At 31.2% G+C, this 6,000-nt stretch overlaps 1 protein-coding gene across 2 annotated transcripts in view; it reads right to left on the minus strand.

Annotated features, from left to right (window-relative positions):
* Nucleotides 1-5,782, minus strand: part of LOC129941134 (ras-like GTP-binding protein RhoL) — a 37,116-nt gene extending 31,334 nt beyond the window's left edge. The window contains exon 1 of one of the 2 annotated variants that reach the window (XM_056049691.1): nucleotides 5,457-5,782. The gene's annotated coding sequence lies outside the window, so the exon portion shown is untranslated. Of the gene's footprint in view, nucleotides 1-4,752 lie in introns of both variants that reach the window. The other variant, XM_056049690.1, reaches the window with a different exon arrangement.
* Between the last annotated feature and the right edge of the window lie 218 nt (nucleotides 5,783-6,000).

The following is a 6,000-nucleotide window of genomic DNA, read 5'->3' on the forward strand; positions in this document are numbered from 1 at the left end:
TATTAACGAAAATGTAAGTATGTATTCATACAATTTTGTTGGTTTTAAATAATATTTTTCATAATTATCAAGGGCAAAAACAACAAACAAGGCTCAATACCAGAGACTTTTTCAATTAATGAGTGAGAATCCAAATTTGGCCCAAGGATTCACAAAGCTGGAAAAAGAAGAGGTTTACGACTTTTGGGAAAAAGTTAAAGTAGTTTAGCTAATTAAATACGCGCAAAAAGAGCATAATTTTTTTCAAACTAAATTTGTAAACCCAAGATCACAGTTTTGCTTACATAAAACAGCTTTGATATAAAACAGCTGATTTCGAAAACAAGAATGAAAGCGTTCAAAGTGGCAATGCTTTTTTGGATTCCACTCTGATTGTGTGAAGACAGTTTGCGTAGATCGGGGCGTATATGTCAGTGCGGAATTTTTTACCATGGAATTCGTGATAGGGCTGATTGAATATTGCTTGATTTGACTTTCTTTAACTTTAAAACTAACTCTTGTAAGAGTTTGAAATGAAGTTTGTAAATAAAAAATGATTTATAATTCTTCAAGAAAAGTTGTCTTCTCTTTATTTTAAAGCTTTAAATCGAAAATTAACTTGCTCCTGTGATGTTATTTAACAAGTGGTAAGAATAAAGTGTCCAAAAGCACCAAATATAACTAACGAAATCTCATTGGATTTATTCATCAAAAGAGACTGGCCCAACATTTTAAACGATTTGGTAAAATGATAAAGCTATTTTTATTAATTTACTAAGCTTAAAAGGTGGCTTACCCAATTTTAGACCATTTTAATATCTTACTCTATCTTAACTAATTGTAAATGTTAAAATCACGCAACGATGGCTACTTTAACTTTTAGCAATTTTCTAAATCCATTTGACATCTGTACTACTCTTATGCGAGCAGATGGAATGGTCCAGTCAATAGTTTGGAATTCCAATTAATAGGTCTGTTCAAGCGTATTTGCTTTGTTTGTTTACACGAACTGTCCTTTTTCAGACATGTTTGGATGCTCGTTTTTTTTTAATAAAAGTCAATTAGCAATTTACTAGTTAGCTTTTCTTTTAAGAGTTACAATATTTCCTAAATATTTAGCTAATAGCTAACTATTAAATTGTTAAATCTTTAACAATAATAATAATGAATAACTTGGATGGCGCAATAGTCCGTTTGAGAACTAAGGCCTAGTGACTGACAACTCTCAACCATTCCTGTGTGCAAGTACTGTGGTCAGGGATGGAAAGGACCTACAGTTTTAAGCCGAATCCGAACGGCAAATTTGAGAAAGCACTTTTTATGACAAGAATTAATCTTGGAGAATTTGTCAAATCCCAAAAGAGGCAGTACCCGTGTAAAAAACTTTAGGTGGCATAGGCAGGGATCCAACCCAAGACCTCTCGCATGACAATCCAACGCACTAACCATCATGTCACGGGTACCATAATAGTTTGTTTAAAATTTTGTGACACTAACTTTTATTTAGAAATTAGGTATTTCTCAAAGTACGGAAACAGTCAAAATCAGCTGATGTCATTATTTGATTGTAGTTTGTTAACCAATAGTTGAATTCCTTTCCCCAACGCATTTGGATGACAGCTGTCAGATTTAAAGTTCATCGGTTCAACCTCGCTGCTAATCTACCAAAACCGATGAGTGGAAATTTGCTGAACTTCGAATAAAATATTAAACCACGGTTGTTCGTCCAGTAAAGTCACCGTAGATTTTACACACAAATGCTTTAATCGGATTTTTCAAGAAAAGGATGCATTTATAGAGAAATCGATTCTTTTCAATTTCATTCAAAATGGCTGCCAAAGTAAAGTACTCTAAGGAAGATTTTATTCAATCTAAGTTGAAAATAACTTGAGGATTTTCATTTTTAACTATTAATTTTATTTACTTTCACTCAAAGTTGTCGTCGTTTTAAACTTGACATTTTCAACTTTAGAGTTAATCAATTTAAGATTTTCAAAACTCCTGACAAAAATTAAATTTTTAGAGCAAACTTGGATATTGACTTAGAGATATTGATTTGGTCGTGTTCATATTGATATAAATAGACTAGAATTATGTTTTAATAGCTCCTAAGTCAAGTTGGAATTTTGTTATATTAATTGGTTCAAGCCCGACGTATTTATATGCATTGTAGGTTAGGTTAGGTTAGGGTTATGTCCACTTTTTTAAAAATTGAGTTTTAAATGTGGATTTGAAGGGTTGGCAGCATTGAACATATTAAAACTCAACTAAGCAAACACAGTGTTCGGCAATATTTTCTAAGCGACTGGAGCTTTAAACTGCTTTGGAGGCAGTACAACAATGCAGCTGACACCAGTATAATATCACTTTTTCTGGGAAATTTTTCGACGAGACTTCAACCGTAGCTTTGACACACCTGCGACGGATGCTTGTTCGGAGTGCATTAGATTAAAGTCTCTTGTTAAGTGTTCACCAGGAAAAGAAATAGTCTTGACAATTTCAAAGTATGCGGTGCATAAATTGCTCCAAAAATCCTCTGAAGAAATCTTTAAGTTTTCATTTGAAAAAATCAGAAAAAATCTAGTTTTACCAAAAGTTCCTGATCAAGCTGCATATTATTCAAGGCAACTCTATCAGTATAATTTCACAATCTGTATAGGGACATCCAAAAACAAACAAACATCCGACATTGTTAAAGTTTATTCTTGGTCTAAAGATCAACGGTTTAAAGGTTCCAACGAAATCGCATCAATTTTAAATTGAGCTGTTCTAAAATTCAGATATTTTCGGATGGCTGCAATGGCCAAATCAAAAATATAACTGTTATTGGGATGCAGGAAAAATGGCTTCTTGAGCTTTCGCCTCCGAATATAAAATCCATCGAATTCGTTTTTCCAATCGTTGGCCATTCGTATTTACCATCTGACAGGGTTTTCGGTTGCTTTGAAAGGGAGCTTAAGAAAATGAACAATTATTCAGCCAGAAGAATACAAACAAATATTTGCAAAATATGGACAGGTTAAAACAGTTGGAGAATCTTCGACTTTAAATTTCGGTTGCCAAAAATGTTAAACATCCTCAAAACACATCATGCTTTTAAAGCAAAATAAAAATATCGTGGTCAAAGGAGAATTAAATTATAAAGTGGATTCGGGAAGTTTTAAATCCATCACTAAAAAAGGAAAAAGCTTAAGATTTATAATACCAGAATTGCTTGATAATAAGGTCCCAGTAAAAAAAGAAAAGCTAAAAGACGTTGACAAATTACTGGTCAAACATTTATGTAATTTTTGCTCCTGAAAAACAATTTCAAGAAATTCAAAATGATGACGAGGAAACTCCACGAGGAACAAGAAGAGTTCACAATTTAAAAAAAAATATTATTTTCCTTCTGTAACTTTAAACTTATGAATTACAATGTACATATTTCTTTTAAACTTAATGCAATAATTATTAACAATAAACAATAAAAAAAATAAATTATTTATCATAAATAAAGTGTTTCTATTGAATTACCTATTTTAACATTTTTAAGAGTGTTGGTATCAAAACTGTTCATATCCAAATTGTTTTATAATTTTTGCTTTTGAAAACTAATCATCTCCATACATTTGCAGCAAAACTCATCATATCCAAATTAAATATCTAAATAACTTTTAAAAGCAGCATAGGTACAATATATATTTTTTAAGAAGCGAACATTTTAGGAAACCAAGATAATTAAGATTTTTAACTGCGGAGTTAAGAATAAGTTTTAACTTGTATCTCAAGTCTAGAGTTGGAATCAAATCTTAAGTTGATTAACATGAGAGAAATGGTCCTAAATAAGTTATAAATCATTTAAAAATCGATCAGATAGATCTTTTTGAAGTGTTACATTTGTATCTTCTTACAAAGAAGGTAATATTGGCTGCGTTCAATCTCAGACAGATAGGGTATCCGGATACCTTTTTGTTAGTGTGTTACGTGTAAAATAACAGCTGATCAAAAACAGCTGAGATGTCAAAAAAGGAATCCAAAGGTATCCAAGAATTTCGGGGGTGTGTAGGTATCTGACTGAACACTTGAATTTCAAGAAACTTGAAAACTGATTTCAGCTTTTTGTATTTGTTGGCAAACAAGAAGATACAAAATGTCAGTTGAAGTTGTATTTGAGGATGTTCTGTACATAATAGACGATGAAGAAGCTATTTGACTCCAAATTTTAAATGTTTTGTCTTACAACAATTTACAACTTCTCTGCTTTCTGTGAACAGCTAAAAGTTGTTTTTATTTTTTGACAGCTATCTCAATACAGCAATCCAACTCGTTCAACAAGGTATCTACAAATCCACCCTATCCAACACGAGATTGAACGTAGCCATTAAGAAACCCATAAAATGACAGTTTAAAATCGAATAAACTTGAGTTTTGACAAGCGACAAAATAAGCCTCGTCATTTTACTCCATGATTTCTGTTGTAGAACTCCAAAAGAGGAGTAAAACAACAAGGCTGATATTTGTCAATTGTCAACAATTAAATTGATTCTTTTTTAAAATGTCATTTTGACAGTTATGTAATATTCGGACTCATCACAACTATACACACGATATTGTAGTCACTCATAAAATCAATACAAAATGTTAGGTAACACAAATAAAAACCAATTAAATAATTAAAACAACCTATTCAAAATGTATAAAGATAGAGTCTCTTCATTTAATCATAGAAACCTTAGCAACTAAAAAGGCATACAGAAGCATTTTTTTAAATAATAAAAACGATAAACTCACTTTTTATCTCTTTGCTTGATAAATCCTTTAAAGTTTGGTGATTTTTGTATCTGATTGCGCCTTTCTTTTCAATGAATCAGCAACATAAAATATCCACTATCAACAGCAAATTATTATTTTTGAAAATAAGAACAACTTATCACTCGAAGAGCAAAAATAAAGAACAATATTTTTTGTAAGTTAGGGTGCAGCACTTTTAATGCCGATAACCACTTCCTCCCCTTTTGAGTAAACTTATAACGACAATAATTAGATATTTTAAAAATTTATTTCTTTGAATTCGTTTCTTCACTAGAAAGCTATTTGATACATTTTTGTCTTAAGATTTTGTAAGAAATGTGATTGCGACAGTTGAATTTTAAGTAAGTTGAACCAAATACGAAGCAAACTTTTTTAGATATATGTACGACTAGAAAGGTTTAGATTAAGATTAGTCCAACTTTTAATTTATATGCAATAATTGTAGCCGTTTTTGAGTTTGTTCATCTGCATTTAAAGTGATAAAAGTATCTAGGAGTTCAAGAACATAACAAGTTGAACAGAACACCTATATTTTGCCTTGCAAGTGCGCGATCACATTAAATAAATCTACACTCGATCACGTATGCTGAGCAATACCAATGATAATTTTTATTTGTTGTTCGCTTCAACGCGTCAATATTGTAGATAGATATGTGGGTTTGTATCAATAACTGTTAACTAACCTTTGTAACTTTAATAATTTTATATTTTGTTAACTATGATTATCAAACGAAAAGTTTAAACAAAGCCCGATAGGGTGTTGGCGCTATGATCGTTTATTTTGCGAAACAATGATTTACGTAATAAAATCCGAAAACGGGTTAAACCACCTTGATTATATATAAAATATGTATAATCTTTGTATTGATGTATTAAATCATTCAAATTAAAAAACAAAAAAGGTTTATTTTTTGGACCTAAATGTTTTGCTCCCAAGCGACCACCTATTACCAACGCACACACACGAAAAACACAACCGATCGAGGGAACGGCTCGATAGATACTCGAGTTTTAGAGTCAGCTAGAACGCGGGGACTGAGTGAGATACTGCTAATTTGAAATTGACTGATTCATAATTTCGAGCAGCGATGTTATAGGGACATACACTTCAAAAGATGGACGGTACAAAGTAAAAGGGAATTTGAAAAAATTATATTTATACTATATTTATATTTATTTAATATTTTTTTACAGATAAAACCCTAAGAATTTGAAACATTATAATTT

Source organism: Eupeodes corollae, chromosome 1, assembly GCF_945859685.1.
Source record: "Eupeodes corollae chromosome 1, idEupCoro1.1, whole genome shotgun sequence".
Lineage (NCBI taxonomy): Eukaryota > Metazoa > Arthropoda > Insecta > Diptera > Syrphidae > Eupeodes > Eupeodes corollae.